The sequence below is a fragment of the Balaenoptera borealis genome, assembly GCF_965194805.1.
Source record: "Balaenoptera borealis genome assembly, chromosome: 3".
Classification (NCBI taxonomy): Eukaryota; Metazoa; Chordata; class Mammalia; order Artiodactyla; family Balaenopteridae; genus Balaenoptera; species Balaenoptera borealis.
Genome location: NC_138866.1, coordinates 125,481,848 through 125,499,818, shown reverse-complemented (window position 1 = coordinate 125,499,818; position 17,971 = coordinate 125,481,848). Strand labels below are relative to the sequence as shown.

Here is a 17,971-nt window from a genome sequence, read left to right as displayed (position 1 = left end):
CCTGCACAGGAAGAAAGAAATTTTGGCCCCTAAATTACAGTGACCTTGAGAAAGGCATCTCCCCTTTCCAGGTCCCAGTTTTCTATAAAATTTCAGTATATTCTGTAAAATGAGGGACTTGAGGGAAGGATCTCTAAATCCCCAGCAAGTCATGGAATCCGTGTATCATTTAGGAAAACAGAAGTCATATCAGTTATTTTAACAGAGAGAATTTAATATGGGGACTTGGTTGAACAGGGATCAGAAGACTGAAAAGAACAAAAAGGGCCCATGGAGGCAGCATGGAGAAAGTGAAGCTCATCACAGGGCTGGGGGCAAAGCTCAGGGGCCAGGTGGTTATGAGCTACAAGCATGAGGGGTGGGGGGCACCCAGGGCTGGAAGCAGGCCTCTGAGGAGGAAGAGCTGGTGTCTCTGAGGGGGACACGATTCGGCAGGACCTTCCGTGTGGGGGAAAACATAATTAGAACAAACTGCAGCTGGCAAGTGGCGAACTGTTGCCAGGACAACGCTGAGAGATACTGGAAGTAAAAGAAAAGAGCAAGTCTTCTGTGTGCATGCACGCCCATGTGCATGTATGCATATGTATGTGTGCATGTGTGTACATATACACGTATTGTCTGTATACACACACACACACACACACACACACACACACACACACACACCCAAGCAAGGAGGAAAATGAGAATAGACAAGCCACGTGTCTGTCACTGGTCGGGGACCATGGCTGACATTCCTGACTTCCTCCTTCCAGAATGAGTCTGGTTTCCTTTGCCCTCAGCCAGGACCTCAGCTTGTTGGGATCTTTCATTTCTGATGAAATAACTCAAACTTTCATTCCTGAAAGGTCTGAATCATCACAAGCCCCCTGTTGGATGCTGTAGTTGACCATTAACTTTTATTGGGGGCGTGGATATAATAAAAGGCACCCCCAAGAGTCCCCTGAATGTCACAGATCAACCCCTCTGTGTAGCAGCAGCTCCGTGTTTCCTTGATAATTAGAGTTTGTCACCAGCCAAATTATAGCTCCCTCCTCTGCGTTGAGGCGGTGGCCTGAGAAGCCCCCATGGCCAGGTCTCAGCCTCCGGACCAGTGACACCCTGCGTGGCTCCTGGAGGAGGCCCTCCCTCCCTGGGAACGGGGTGGGGGTGGGAAATCACAGGTTCTTGGTTACGAGGCAAAATGGTGACAAGAGCCACTCCCACTCCCAGACCGTGTGTTCTGGCCATGGGACAGACCCCACCGTATGGCCGTGGCTCATTCAAATCATCAGGTCCATCTGTGAGACCGAGCTCCTGCCTTTGCAGGAGCTGCCTCCCTGCTGGCACCATCGCTCAATCTCCAGCGGGCCGTTCCCGGCTGCATCAGGCCAGCTGCTCCCGGGTCAGCTGCATACGTAGTGAGTGAAGCCCCTGTGTGTGATCTCATAGCCATGAAGCTGAAATTCTTCTGCAGAAGCAACCCTGTGTGGAGCTCCATCATGGTGAGCGAGGCATCCTTTGAACCCATGAATGGTACTTCTTGGCAGAAGTGTTGCAGGCAGGGAAGGCACACCTGAATCCAGAACACATCTATTCCAGTGAGAGAAATGGCCTTACTTCATAATGGAAAGGGTCCAGCGCAATCAGCCAGCCCCATCTGACTGGCCACCCTAGGGAGGGAACCATACAGAGGCTCTGCACTGTTCCCCACTGCCAAATGTCACTCGAGCTCAGCAGGGGCGGCCTCTAGGCTGGCCTTGAGGAGGGAAAATCGTGTAGTTTCGCTCATCCCCAGCCTCCATCGCTGCAAACGGGTCCCTCTGTACTGGGGCTGATTGAGCGAACATCAGGATGGCTGGAGAAAGGGTTGGCTGACATCACAGGACCTGCCATCTCGTCCAACCGATTCCTGAGAGCCTCCTCTGCACAGGGTACATTTAATGAGCATAACATGGGACGTGATATCTCCATGCTCTAGGAGAGCCGTCCCCAGACATCTTCCTTCGTCACCACACCTCCTTGTCACCGATCTTTGAACCCTATTCTTTCCAAGTTCCTGACTGTCCAGTCAACTATTTGTCCCTGCCCATAAATCAGTGTAGATCGGGATTCCTCGACAGTGGCGCTAATGATGTTTGGGGCCAGATCGTTCTTTTTGGCAGTCCTGTGTGCACTGTAAGATGTGCAGCAAGTCCCTGGCTGACCTCTACCCACTAGATGCCAGTAGCTCTCTCCACCTGGATGTGACAATCAAAAATGTCTCCAGACATTGCCAAATATCCCCAAGGCGGTGGGGGGAGGGGAAGAATCACTGGTGTATGTGAATTCTTCTGGCTGTCTTTTAGTCCAGAAAAGTGATAACCATTTGTTCTGCTCAAGCTCTGTCCACTGGGATGATTTCCCTTCCCCACCATCTTCCAGGGACACTTGAGACTGGGGCTGTAATGCCCTCATAGCCCTCTCTCAGCTGGAGCCAGCATGTCACAGAGAACCACCTGAAAGCAAGCCTCCTCCGCCATTTGGTCACTGGGAACTTCCCAGGAGGTATCGATTGAGGGAGAGGAGGCCACAAGCAAGAGGACATGTTGTAGGGTCTGAGCCACCTGTTCACGCAACTGCGTGTGCCTTCTGGGTTTTCTTAGGTTCTCACACACCATCTCCATGAGATGACAGATTGCAGCCACATAGACCCGACTTCCTGGGAGGGCAGGGCAGATCACACCCAGCCCATAATGCACTGAGCTCAGGACTGTAGTTCACTGATGTCCCGTCAGCTGTTCAGTCCCCACCAGAACCCAGTAGCAGCCAGGACCTCTTTCTTGGAGAGAAGAATAGTCACATGCAGAGGAGGGCATGGCTTTGTCCAGAACTCTGGTGCTCTGCACGGTGGTCTGCCCACTGGTAGCACTGCTCTTGGCCACAAACACTGAGTGTCACTGGGTCTATTAGGAGATTGAGGTTCAGGGGCCCCACTCACACCTGGTGGCCTTACAGGTTCCTTGGTAAAGGCTTTGGGAGGGCACACCCAAATGGCCAATATGTTGCCTTCAAAATCCAGAAAGTCTCCACAAACGTCATGCCTGCTTTTTTCAGTTATAATGATGTCTCTTTCACTGTGTTGGGCTGTCCTGAAACGCTCCATGGTCTCCCCACAGCTTTGTCAAGGGGATGGGCCCCTGAATATTTGTGGGGGGGGGGTTTCTCCCTCTTTTGTGTCTCAGGGAGGCAGGTGCAATCTTCATGAGGACATCAATTGTGGGGTCCAGTGTGGTGTTCTGCCGGGCCTCTGCCTGCTGTGCTGTGGCAGGAAAACAGGATGAGTCCCAGGCACCCCCGGACATGTGCAAACTGTTCCTGGTGGTCCTTGCAGATGCCCAGGGAGAACCACAGCCACCCATCAGCGCCCACGCTGTGGAACGATAAAGGGATGCATTAGGAACCTTCTCAAGTCATTGATAGCCCCATGAATCTCTGCAATTCCTCCAGGATGCAAATTAATTACCTTTGATTTATTCTCATGGTAGGGAGGGGAAATGCCAGGACTTTCACTTTTGTCCCATTTTTACCAAAGTAGCATCCACTCCAAGGTGGGAGAACTGACGTGGGGGCTCAGCCAGCTGCCGAGTGTAACCCCTCCAACCACGCACTGGAAGCTGGGGAGTGACCACAGACCCACCAGCGCCATGGAACCCGCACTTGGGACAAAACTCTTTTTGTCTCCTGACCTCCACAAGCCCCCACTTTGACTGTGGAACCACGGTGGTATTTTGAAGTCACCAGAAATGAGTGACAACTCAGAGCCAGTGCTGAGTATTATCAAAGTATCCCTATCTCCTATCTCCCCGCGGTTACAGGGGGAGAGACATCTGTCAGAACACGTCTGTCAGTTGCAGGCCACAGCTGCCCTCGGGAAAGGTCTCAGGCCCCTTGGAGGAGATCTGGAGGGGATGTGCAGTGTCAGCCAGGTGATACGGCAGGGCTTTCTCAGGGGAGCCAAGGGGCTCCAGACCTGTGAAGTGGCTCAGACCTGCCAAGTCCATGAACAGCTGTGACTCTACAGTGTGGCTACTTAAGCAAGGAATTTTTCTTTCAAACCAAAAGTGATTTTTTATAACATCAGTTTTATTGAGGCGTATTTTATGTACAGCCAAAGGCACAAATATCAAACGTACAGTTGGGTGCGTTTTGACAAATGTCTACTCCCTGGTCACAGCCAGCACGGTCGAGATGCAGGACATCACCCTCACACCCTGCCACACCGAGTGCACCCCACCCCCAAAAGCAGCTCTTATCCAGACTGCTCTAGATTTGCTCTGTCCTTACAGACATACAAAGAGAATCAGTATATGTACTGTTTGGTGCCAGTTCTCATTCGTTCCACTGGTTTGGGGGATTCATCCACATAGGTATCGGCATCGGTCATTTGTAACTTCTTTATTGCTCGGCATTGTGACTGTACCACAATTTGTGTATCCACTTTCCTGTTAATGGACAGGTTGCTTCCAGTTTGGGGCTATTATGAATAAAGTCACTATGAGCCTTCGTGAATGTTTTGTGGACATAAAGTTTCATTTCTTCTGGATAAATACAAATGAAGCAAAATTGCTGGCTCACAGAATGAGTGTATATTTCACTTTATTAGAAATTTCCAAACAGTGCTCCAAGTAGGTTGTATGGTTTTCCAATCCCACCAGCAAATGGTTTTGCTTACCTGAGACATGAACATACCCTGTCCTTCTTTTCTGGCGCCCATGCAGTAGCCCCCAAGGCCTTCCAACAACCCCCCTCCCTGGAGCAGCCTGGGTGGACGTGGGCTCTCGGCACACACAGGCTTTTACACTCCTTTCTCTGGGAGGCTGAACTCCGTCTGCCCTCTGCCCTGGCCAGATTCACATGCGTGCATCTCCTTGCTTGGGTGTTTGGCTCCTGGACGTCGGAACCGTTGTCTGATTTCCCCAATGCCCAGGGGGCCCAGACCATGGGTGTGACCAGCACGTTTTCCCTCCGTGCAGAAGAGGAGCCCTCCCCTGTGTGCCCAGGTGAGCCCAGCAAGCAGCCGCCCAGGGAACGGGGGCGACTACCTGCTCTGCATTTTCCAGGTAGCAGCTGGGAGCGGGGCACTGGGGCTGAGCTCGGCTCTAAGCAGGGATCGCCAGGTAAGGAGGACTTCTCAGAGAGCTGAGAGTTGAATAAGACAGAGAAGGGGATAAAGGGCTGTCCAGCAGGCAGAGTGAACACTCCTTACACAAACACCGATCGGGAGCCTGCTTTGTGCTGGGCTCACCAGTGCTGGGGACCCGCCCATGAATACGACAGACCAGCTTCCTCCCACCCCCGGGAGTGGGGGCGGTTGGGGAGGGGAGAAGGCAGAAAGGGGGCAGCAACCGGTTAGTGTAGAGGCTGCTGGGAAGAGGATAGACAGGGACAGTGGCCCCATGGCCGTGGCCACTTCCGCCCTGGGTCCCAGGACTGGGGAAGGCTTTGGGGACCCCCTGCAGGGGACTTGGGGCCATCCTGGCACAGCCTGGCCACTCTCCCACCAACAGGGCGGATCACCATTGCAGCTTGTGGACCAAGAAACCATGGCCCAGAGAGTAAGAGCCTCCTCCCCAGGTCAACAGCAAAGAAGCAGCAGATGGGCTGCACACAGCACCATTGGCCCCGAGGTTCGTGCTTGTCCCAGACGTGTTTGCAGAGAGAGGGGAAGCTGAGGGCTTCAGGAACACCGTGTGTCCAGCAGCTGGTGGTGCTGGCCAGGCCTAGAGGTAGGGGGCCAAGAAGACCATCCTCTCTGGCCTCTTCACCTCTCCCTGTCAATCACACACCCCACACAGGGGCCCCAAAGGCAAGTCCCCACCCCAGCCCAGGCTGCCCCCCAGGAAGACAGCACAGCCCTCCCTGCACTACACTCAACGATCCCTGCCCTCTGTCCCCTGCCTGTCTGAGCAGAACACACACGATGTGCACAGCGCTGTCTGAACTTTCAACCAAAGGCCAGCACCCACACTCATTCTGGCAGGACGGGTGCCTTAGAACGAGCCCTGGGGTGGTGGCCAAGGCCCCCTGGCAGAGAAGAGGTGACAGTCCTGCCTTCCTGGGGCCCCCTCTACCCTGGCAGAGCCCTGACATCCATCAGGTCCAAGTGTGTGGTCTGAATGTTTGAACCTCCAGATCTCAGTAAAAGCAGCACAATTGCTGGAATGAGCACTCACCATGGGACCTGGGTTGGGAGTGTCCGTGCCTCGTGCCCTCTGCCTCTGGAAAGCCCGGAAGCCCGAGGAAGGAGGCTGGGAGGAGAGGACGGTGAGCCCCAAGGACAAGCAAGCAACTCAGAGGATGGCAGGGGTGTGAACAAACAAGGGGGTCAAACTGCTTCTTGCCTGTCAGTCCAAGGATCTTGGAAAATAGCTGGCCACGATCAGTGACATGAGAGGGAAAGCCACTTTATGACCGCCACGGAAGGAAAGATCCCCAGGTGGGATGGTGTGGGCTAAACCCCAACCAGGGGACATGAATGCGGAAGCTGACAGCTAAGTCCACTGATGGAGCAGACAGGGTCCCCTGGGGGAGGGCTGGACCACGACGCTCAGCGGGAAGAGCAGAGGGTCTGCTGCCCGTGATGCAGGAGTGAGTTCTGGACCCTCCCAGGACGGACACACAGCAGGGACTGGCCGGCTCCAGAGGTTTTTGCATTCATGAGGAAGGAGAAATCTTGGTGCTGGACCCAAGAGTATGTTGTCTGGACAACAGAACGTGGATGAGGAGGCTGGTGCCCTGAGGAGCAGCACTCAGCTGAGGTCTGTCACCCATGGCTGGCCCTTCAGTCCCCCCGCCATTTCTCCCTTCTCCACCTGGAACCTTCTGTCTAAGGCAAACCTCGGAGATCTGCAGGGTCAGTTCCTGACCACAATAAAGAGAGTTGCACTATTTTTTTGGTTTCCCAATGCATATAAAAGTTATGTCCCCATGCTGGAGAAGGTATGGAGAAAAGGGAAACCTCCTACACTGTTGGTGGGAATATAAATTGGTGCAGCCACTATGGAGAACAGTATGGAGGTTCCTTAAAAAAAAAAAAATAGAGCTACCATATGATCCAGCAATCCCACTCCTGGGCATATATCCAGAGAAAACTGTAATTGGAAAAGATACATGCACCCCAATGTTCATTGCAGCACTGTTTACAATAGCCAAGACGTGGAAGCAGCAAAATGTCCATTGACAGATGAATGGATAAAGAAGAGGTGGTACATATATACAATGGAATATTACTCAGCCATAAAAAAGAACAAAATAATGCCATTTGCAGGGACATGGATGGACCTAGAGATTATCATACTAAGTGAAGTAAGTCAAACAAAGACAAATATCATATGATATCACTTATATGTGGAATTTAAAATATGATACAAATGAACTTATTAACAAAACAGAAATATACTCACAGCCATAGAAAACAAACTTATGCTTACCAAAGGGGAAAGGGGTGGGAAGGGATTAAATTGGAGTTTGGGATTAGCAGATACACACTACTATAAACAACAAGGTCCTACTGTATAGCACAGGGAACTATACTCAATATCTTGTAATAACCTATAATGGAAAAGAACCTGAGGGAATATATATATATATATATAGAGAGAGAGAGAGAGAGAGAGAGAACTGAATCACTTTGCTGTACACCTGAAACTAACACAATGTTGTAGATTTACTATACTTCAATTTAAAAATCATTAAAAAATAAGTTATGTTCCCAGTATACTGTAATCTATTAAGAGTGCAATAGCATATGTCTTTTAAAAAACAATATACATACCTTAATTAAAATATACTTTATTTCTAAAAAATACAAACCATCATCTGAACCCTCAGAAGGCAATATCAAAGAGCCCTGATCACAGATCATCATAACAATATAATAATAATGAAAAAGTTTGAAATATTGCCAGAATTACCAAACTTTGACAGAGACACGAAGCGAGCAAATGCTGTTGGGAAAATGGTGCGTATAGACTTGCTCAACACAGGATTGCCACCAACCTTCAATTTGTAAAAAATGCAATAAAGTGCAGTGCAATCAAAGGAGGTCTGCTGTCCTGTGATGACCGTGACGCCTGTCCAGTCACTGTGTCCACCCTGTGAGACGGGCCAACAGCAGTGTTACTAAGGGGATGTCAGAGCCAGAGGAGGCCACACGTTCTGGGCACAACAAATACTAACATCAACGAAAGTGCATCTGGACATGTCTTTGGATGAGTGGTTGATGGCTCCTGTGCTTCTAAAAAAAAGGCTTTGCTGCATTCGCAGGACTTTTGGCTTTGTCCTTACAGTGTGCAAAGCTGCATTCAAGTTGTAAACAGAGACCCATATGATGATAAGAAAGTGCAGAGAGTAAATTTTTTTCCTTCGACTCAGTCTTGGAGGGCTTTTAACTGCTTTTTGTTTTCTGTAGATAGATTTGAAGCCATAAAAGGAAGAAGGCTATGCGTCCTGAGCAGTGTAAATTACACTGACCCAAATGGCGGACTAACGTGTCCTTTGGATCTGGGACTAATTCTAAATCTGTTGATTAATCATTTTAAACTTCAACAGTAGTAAATGTATTAATTCTGCCCTTCACACGCAATCGAGCTGGAGACTACGGGTGACTTTTGTACTTGCTTCTGGGGCAGAGGGAAGGTAACCAGCCTGCCTGCGGCTGCCGCGCCACACCCCGCCGACCCCGCCGCGCCCCGCCGCCCCCCGCCGCGCAGGCAGACAGACCGAGCAGGGGCATTGGAGCCACAAGTAGCCCAGCGCTGCCCCCTGGTGGTCGGGGCCTCCACGCAGGGCCTGAGGCTCTGGGGAGGCTGTGAAGGATGGTCTCCCAAGCTCTCCTCTCCTGAGGTGTCAGGAGGGCCAGGAAACCCACAACAGGGTTTTCCTTGTGTTGTTTCCTTTACAGAGAAGGGGACAAAATACTCTGCAAATTGTCTTTAGCAAACCCACCACTTACTTCTCCTTTCAAATCCAAGACCGGTTGATTCTGTAGTTCTAGATTTTGCTGCAGTTTGTGATCCATGATCACACCCGACAATAACTATGGTGCACCCAACAGTAACTAAATCAGAAGTTTGGACTCAACACTTAACATTTTGTTTATGATAAAATAAAGCCCAGTCTCTTTGCCACAGACAAGTGATTGGGGAAATGCCCAATCCATCCATTTCCCTGCTGGGAAATAGAAATGAATAATGATACCAAAAAACATCCACTTCAAAAACAACTTTTTATTTTAAAATAATCAGTTCCATCAGTTAGATATTTTGAAACCATGTGTTAAAAAATCCTTTTCTGGATGCCTCAAAGAGAGATGCAATAGGTATAATCACAAACCACTGCCTCCAGAGGAAAATGCTTTAAAAGTGGTTTTAATGGTCTCAAGGTTAGGACCCCATTGAATATTTTTTAAGGCACCTCTCCACCAACAATAACCCCCCAAAAATGCTAGAGATCTTTCCCACTTGGTTAATGCTTGTGGTTATCCGCTGCCACGGGTGTTGTTATTCTGGTAGCCATATTGCAGGTGCTTTGTGATCACGGATGAAACCCGTTGGGCACCCACTCCTGCAGGTGTGCTGAGCTCCCAGATGCTGAAGAGTAGACAGAGAAAACAGTGAGTAAGGAGAGGGCAGAGGGCCCCTGGGCAGAACCTGGCTGTGAGGAACACTTGTTTGTGACCCGCGTCCCGCGAAAGCTGTCTGGTAATAGTTGTAAGGCTCCTTTGTCTTTACTTTCTTTTTTTTTTATTTTGGCATAGGATGCTGCAAATGGACATCCTTCTCCATGCTTTTTTAAAAATATTTATTTATTTATTTTGGCTGCACTGGATCTTACCTGCAGCACGCGGGATCTTCGTTGTGGCACGCGGGCTCCTTAGTTGCCGCATGTGAACTCTTAGTTGCAGCATGCATGTGGGATCTAGTTTCCCCGACCAGGGATCGAACCCAGGCCCCCTGCATTGGGAGCACGGAGTCTTACCCACTGGACCACCAGGGAAGTCCCTGCCTTTGCCTTCTGTTATAGATGGTCATAGACAGAATATTGTGTCCCCCTCAAAATTCATATGTTGAAATGTGATGGCGTTTGGAAGTGGCACCTTTGGAAGGTGATTAGGTCATGAGGGGGAGCCTTGTGATGGGATTAATGTCCTTATAAGGAGAGGCCAGAGAGCTTCTTCTTCCTCTCTCTCCCCACGCCCCCCGCACCACCCCCCCAACCCCCACCCAGGGAGGGCACAGCAAGAAGACGGCCATCTGCAAACGCAGAAGCAGGCCCTCACTAGGAAGCAGATCGGCTGGCAGCTCATCACCAGGGCCAGAGCCCTGGAATGCTTCCCAGTACCTAGCCTCCACCTTGGCACTCAGGCTCCTGAGGGCAGGGCCCTGTGGTCCTGCTACCCCCAACCCCCGCCCCCCTTCCCCCTCTGCCTGGCCTGGAGCTGAGAAAGAACTCAGTGAACCTCTGCTGGGGGGGAAGCACAGAGAGGGTGAAGGACCAGAGGCCGGGCAGGGGCAGAAGGAATGCCTGGGGCGGGCACCTTTCAAGAGCACTGGAGGCAAGGCCTAGGAGGCCAAGGGTGGGGCAGGGTGGGGAGGGCAAGCTGGGCAGAATGAAGACCAGCAGGGCTGGGAGGACTGACACTGGGAGAGGGCACACCAGGAGCCACCTCCTCTCAGGGCTGGTCCTGCGGGAAGAGGCCTGCACAGCATCCTCCAGTCAGCTGCTTCGTGAAGGAAAAGCGAGCCTCAGATAGAAGGGTCTGGGCAGGGTGGCCAGGTTTAGAAAGAAAACATAAAATACAGGATACCCAGTTGAATTTCAATTTCTGATAAACAATGAATACAATTTTTAGTATAGGTATGTCCCATGCGCTATTTGGGACATACACTAAAAACAATTTTCCATTGACTTTCCATTCAAATTCAACTGGTGTAGGAGTCCGTTTGGGCTGCTACAACAGAATATCATAGCCTGGGTGGTTTATAAACAACAGATGTTTATTTCTCACAGTTCTGGAGGCTGGGAGTCCAAAATCAAGGTGCCGGCAGGTTCATGCGTGGTGAGGGCCCACTTCCTGGTTCGTATACGGCCAACCTCTCCCTGGGTCCTCATCTGGCAGGAGGTGCAAGGGAGCTCTCTGAGGTCTCTTATAAGGACACTAATCCCATTCATGAGGGTCCCACCCTCATGACCTAATCACCTCCCAAAGGCCCCAACTCCTCATACCATGATGCTGGAGATTAGGATTTAACGTAAGAATTAGGGGGAGCAGGGCTGCCACATAAACTTTGAGTCCACAGCATGTGGGCATCAAGGATTTTCTCTGGCAAGCCCAGCCTAGCAACTCCTGAGGGTCAGATGTCCCCTTCAACTATCTGGGCACAGAGGTGGGATAAGGGCCCTCAACACTTATGCTGACATTAAACCATCATGAAAACTCCATCACCAGAATTCATGATCCCATGTCTGACTCCCCTGAGTCGTGGACCTGCCCTTGAGGGGGAAGCAAATCTGGGAGAAAGGAAAGCAGGGAACCCATCACTCCTGGTCACCCATCACCAGAGGGCTTGGCCTGTGACAGACCTGCTGGCCAAGTGGGCTTGGAGGGGCTGGGGGATAGGGGGCTGGGTGGCCCAAGACGCACTGGCTGAAGGGCCCCTCAGCTCCATGCTCGGAGGGACCATCTAGTGCTCAGACCTCTGCAGCCCTGGAACACAGAGGCTACTCCTTCCTGACTGTGGGAATTCACCTACTCAAGTCTGAGAAATGGGCCAATGGGCAGAGCAGAACAGCAGGGTCTGAGACAGAGCTCTGGAGGCCTCTGCAATGAGAGCAGCAGCAGGTGGGGAAGGGGCCAACCCTCTCCCTGCTCCCAGCATGGACGTGGGTGTGAGGCTGGTGCATCTGACAGCCTTGCCGGCCCCTGAGAGAAAAGGCTCCATGGTCTCGGGGCTGGCAGGGCAGCTGCAAGCCTGGCTCTGATGCAGCCTCCACAGAAGAGGAAATGAGTGCACAGGAGGCCTTGGCTGAGCAGAGTGAGTGCCTCTGTGTGTGTGTGTGTGTGTGCGTGTGTGTGTGTGTGTGTGTGTGTCTGTGCCTGGCAGCGTGTCTGCATCGGTGAGGTATCTGTGGGTCTCCTGTGCACACATTGTGCCCATGGGGGAGCACATTTCTTCCTCCACAGCTGTCCCCCCAATTCTGCCCAAGGGAGGCTAAGAGGGGGAAACAGGCCTGCTCCGTTGCAGGCTGAGATCCTGCTGGTGCCCCTCCCCTGGTGGAAGGCATCTTGTGGGGGTTTCCTTCTGGCCTGGAGGCACCTGGTGCCTTCCTCTGCAGCAGCCTGGGGTCCACCGTGGGCAGGGGCCGCTGGGGTGGGAAGGTTTGAGGTGAGTCGCTCTTAGCTCCGGCCGAGATGGCTCCTCAGGCCAAAGCAGCTGTTGGCCGTGCCGTGTGGGACAAGAGCCCAGGTATGTCTGGAAGCCCAGGTAAATACACAGGAAATTCCCAAGCAGCTCATGAAAATGACTTTGCATCCAGTGGAGTGAAGGTGGAGAGTCTATCAGAAAAACAGGACTCAACACTCACACTTTCTTCCCAGGCTCACTTTTTCCCAAAGAGATGTTTTGATAAAACTGTGAATGGATTTTAAACATACATGATAGAAGGACATGGAAAGCAGACTTAAAAGGGATGGAATCCTGATTTAGGTAACGGAAACAGTGATGCAGGGAGTTGGCGTCTGACACCCATACTCCAAGGCAACAGCCGCAGCCTGCAGAGCTCATGTGTCGTCCGGGTGTCCAGGCCCGCATAAGCCTGGAGGAAGATGCCTGGGCAAGCGCTTCCACACCCGTGGGAGCTGACTGTGCACACATCAAAGTCAGCATCGAAAGCAGAATCCCGCTTTACGGCAGCAGACATGGGCCACTGTGTGAGTGGACAATCCTAGACTGAAACTGTGCCATTTAGTGAGCAGTAGCTGTTTCTTTGGTCACAAGCCCAACTTTGTCATTTGTCTTCACTCAATTTCGAGTACCTTTGCAGGATAAAATCCTCCAGACAGAAGCACTGAGTCAGTTGTGTGCAAACACATGTTGAGTGACACTGCTGGTGCCACGGCACATGGAGGCGGAGCCAAGAGTGGCCAGACACTAGCCATATGCAGCCACCAACCTCAGCCGCATGCCCCAGTGGGGGCCAAAGGAGCAGAGCCAGGGTGCCCCAGAGAGGTGACAAGTGCGCCGCCTGTTGCCACACCACCCTGGGGGCGGGGGTTGGGGGGAGCTGGAGAGACACTCAGCACAAGATGAGGCAGTGTGATGCCCACCGAGCTCGCCTCACCCAGGGCCAGGCTGAGAGGACTGAAAGGAGCACTGGGTCCCATCTCCCTGTTGACCCGCCGGCCAGAGGAGCAGGAGGCAGCTGGCAAGAGCAAGCTGCTCCTGGATTAGGGTGGGAAGAGCGGCATTCTCTTGCACTTAGAAGGCAAGCAGAGTCAATGTGGGGCCCAGCTTAAGCGTGATTCCTCAACCTCCATCTTTATCCCCTCAAGCTCTGGTTCATCCCTCCCAAAGTTGGCCCCATAACCAAGCCTGTCTTCTGTGTCTCCCATTCCATACCTCTGCCTGGGCCAAGCCACCCAGGACGGGGGGCGGCCACAAGTGGGATTCCTAGGCCATCGGGGTCTGGGACCCACCTGCAGACCTAGAGGGTAGAGGAGGCCTCCAGCCAGGACCCAGAGTGCCTTCTGCTGCCTGGGGGCCTGTGGGTGGGCTCCACCCAATTGTTACCGACCAGGGTTCTTGGCCTCCTTAATCAATAGAAATTGATCAGACGCCAGACAAGAAATTCAGGCAAGGCTTTACTGGGGCCCCTATTGCAGTAGGGGGAAGTGAGAACAAGTAACAGTTTCCTTTGCTAGCTCGCTCGCTGGGGCTGCGGGGCGGGCGAGCTGGTTCCTTATATGGGGTGAGGGAAGGGGTGTGTCCAGGGTCGACCGGAGGGGTGGCTTAGGTGATCTGCCCACCCCCTTGGTGGTGGTGTGTGCAGGGGGCATGCGTAGTACTCTGCTTTTGCTCCCCACACCCTGTTTTTGCTCCCGGCTCTTCAGAAGTGGCAGTTGGGGGTTTTTTTTGGTCTCTTTGTATCTTGTTGCCCATAATTTGCCCCAACTGCACATGCACACAGTTATTTTTAGTCCCTTATAGTTTCTTGGTATTCTGTTGCTCTAGGAGACCTGTGTCCAGGTGCAAGCGCTGCAGCAAAGGGTCCCAGGTCCCAGGTCAATGACTCAGGCTGAGCTCCCTCCACTCCTGAATTCACTGCTGAGTGTGGGCTGGTGGCGCAGACCAAGCCTGAGTCTGATACACTGTGTGGTATAGCAGCCCCATTATGATACCGGTGGGTTCAGGCCCCACATGGATGATCAGACCCTTCACCTGGGCCCCACTATCCAGGGTTCTGCATTCACCCAGCACTGTCTGGAGGCCACTTAGAAAGGACACAATGACAGCTCTGCTTCCCACCCTGTGGCCCTGAAACCTCCTCCTGCAGAACAGGAGTCTCTGGTCACATTTGAAGAACGAGGAGTTGGGCAGATGAACGATCTGCTCTTTTAAAACTTGCAGACAGTTGTACAGAGGATGTCCTATGTCCAAGATGGAATCAGACTAGACCTCAATGCCAAAAACACAACAGAAAAATCTATAAACACTGAAAGTTACACAACACACTTCTAAATAATCCATGCATCAAAGAGGAAATCTCACTGGAAATTTTAAAATCCATGGAAATGAATGAAAATTGTGATGGTTAACTGTATGTGTCACCTTGACTTGGCCACAGTGAGGCAGGAGACAGTTGGGTCCCATGCTGAGCAGCTGGAGTTTGTCCCCTGTGGACAGATACTCCAAAATAGCAGGAGTGAGAGAGGAGCTGAGCCTTGCCCAGATAAAAGATAGAAACCACATATTTCTCATTCTCAAGGTCAAGGAGACCTTCCCAACTACACATGCGCAGAAAGGCTCCTTAGAGGTCAAAAAGGGAGTGATGTCAACCTACCCATAGGCCTCTTCACTAGAATCCATCTTGGCTAAGTGATGCACGTGCACTCATGGGAGGACCCTGAGATAAACCAAATACGGACTCAGAATGAGGCAAAGCAAGATGATTGGCCAAATGAAGCCCAGAAGAAATGCCCCATATAAGTGATTCAAACTACCATGAGGGCGCAGCTCTCTCTCTCTGAGCCCGCCCATTTGTCTATCCACACGTACTCTTTTTCCTCCTAATAGACACTTTACCTGTTTCACTACTTTCCGTTTCTTTGTGGAAATTCATTTTCTGCAAAGCCACACAGGCCAGGGCCTTGTCACTGGCCACTGGTCTAGTGGCTAGGATTCAGCACTCTCACTGCCTCGGCCTGTGAGTTCAATCTCTGGCCGGGAACTGAAATCCATCTTAAAGTCACTGCAGGCCGAGGCCATCCAAGATCAACAGGATGCTCCTATCTCTGGCTAAACGTTACTTCTTTTTTTTTTTTTTTTTTTTTTTTAGTTATTTCTGAGATATACATTTTAAAGTAATAACTAGGATTATGACTTATAACATTATACCAGAACATATAAGATTTTTAGAAATTTTATGTAATAAACGTTACTTCTGAGTGTACCTGCGAAGGTGTATTTGGAAGAGATTTTTAGCATTTGAATCGGGAGCCTGAGCAAAGCAGATGGTCCTCCCCAATTTGGGTAGGCATCATCCAACCTGGTGAGGATCTGATAGAACAAAGAGGCAGAGGAAAGTTGGATTGGCTCTCTGCCTGACTGCATGAGCTGGGGCATTGATCTTTTCTTGCCTTCAGTGCTGCTGGTCCCCAGGCCTTCAGCCTCGGACTAGAGCTCTCAGCTCTTGGACCTTCAAACTACATGACCTACTTTCCTGGGTCTCTAACTTGTAGATGAGAGATCATGGAACCTCTCAGCCTCTGTAATTGCATGAGTCAATACCTTACAACAAATATCTCTCTATAGATAGATAGATATTTATATCTATCTATCTATAAATATATATATATTTATATATGTATATGTGTATAAATATATTTTTTAGATGTGATTAACATTTAAATCAGTAGATCCTGAGTAAAGCAGATGACCCTCCATAATATGGGTGGAACTCATCCAATCAGTTGAAGGCCCTTTTGTTGTTGAGATTTCACACCATACAAGAAACTAACTCAAAATGAATCATAGAACTAAATGAAACACCTAAGACTATAAAGCTTTTCATAGGAAATAGATATAAATCTTCATTACCTTGGCTTAGGCTAGATAAGACACCAAAAGCAAAGACAACAAAAGGAAAAAATAGACAAATTGCACTTCACAAAATTAAATACTTTTGTGCTTCAAAGGACACAAAAAAGTAAGAGGATAACCCACAAAATGGGAGGGGAAAAATTGCAGATCATATATCTGATAAGGAGCTTGCATTTAGAATACATAAAGAACTATGACATCTCAACAACAAAAAGTCAAATAACCCAACTAAAAATGGGCAAATAACCCAATTAAAAACGAACAGATATTTCAACAAACAAGACATAAAAAGATGCTCAACATCATTAACCATCAGGAAAATACAAATCAAATCCACAATTAGTTATCACTTCACACTTACCAGACTAGATCTGACTAGAATGAAAGTCAGATCACAACAAGTGCTGGCAAGGATGTGGAGAAATCAGAACCCTCATACACTGCTGGCATGAATGTAAAATCATGCCACCACTTTGGAAAACGGTCTGGCAGTTTTTAAAATGGTTAAGGATAGAGATTCTGTATGGCCCAACAATTCCACTCCTAGGTCTATTCCCAAGAAAAATGAAAACATATGCCGACACAAATACTTATACACTGATGTTCACAACAGCCTTATTCATAATAGGCAAACAAACTGAATATCCATCAATTGAAGAGTGGGTAAATAAAATCTGGTATATCTATACAACAGAATATTAATTGGCAATAAAAATAAAGTATTGATACAGGGTGCAAAATCAGCAGCAGTGATTCTGAATCAACCCCCACCTCTCCTTTCAGCACTATAAAGCTTTGTTCAGAGACATCCGTGGTCATGTGAACTTTTCTCTTTTTTTAATGGAGGAGTTTATTTCAGGACCAGGAACCTTCTGGGGGGACTGGTGAGTGCGTGGAGTAGAGGGGACACCATGGCAGATGCCCCTTCCCGGGTGCCTGGACTGGGTTTGAGCTCTTGGTGTTGAGAGTGAGGGCAGGAGCTGAGGAATAGAAGTTTCTGGAGCAATGTGGAAAATGTCTGAGCCATGGGGTTATAGTCAGAGGTCACCTAACCTTTGAGGACAAAGTCTTGGAGGTCAGACTGGGGCCCAAGGGGAGTTCTGCTTGGTCCAGGTGACAAAGTGTGGCTTAGAACTGATGGACCCCATCAGTCTTGCCCATCACTGTTATGGGAAGACAGGCCATTTTCTGCAGAGGTCTGTGTCCTTGGCAATGGGACATGGGGGTGCACTGTGTCTTCATTGTTTGGGTATAATTTAGGTATAAGAAGGACTTGCCTATTACTTTGTGGTCATAGGCTGGTGACCCGTGAGCTATATCTACATCAAATTTTATTTTTAAAAAGACCACTTTTCCTTCCCAGCAGTCAAGAAATATTTATAAAAAATGATTACATGTTGGGCCATAGAGGAAAATCTCAATAAATACCAAAAGGCAGAAAGTGTACGGAAGTCCTAAAAACTCAGTGCAATAAATGTACAAGTTAATAACTTGTTTAATTTTTAAAATGCAAATCATACCTCAACCCTAAAAATCTACCCACTGGAAACTGAAAATAAAAACACTCTCCTAGATAAATGTTGTAGGACAGAAGAAATGGAAACTGCAATTAACATAGACAGGAATGATGA

At 49.8% G+C, this 17,971-nt stretch overlaps 1 long non-coding RNA gene across 2 annotated transcripts in view; it reads right to left on the bottom strand.

The window, feature by feature from the left end:
- Positions 1-17,971, bottom strand: part of LOC309624921 — a 999,471-nt gene that overhangs the window by 958,224 nt on the left and 23,276 nt on the right. The gene's annotated exons all lie outside the window — the stretch shown is intronic.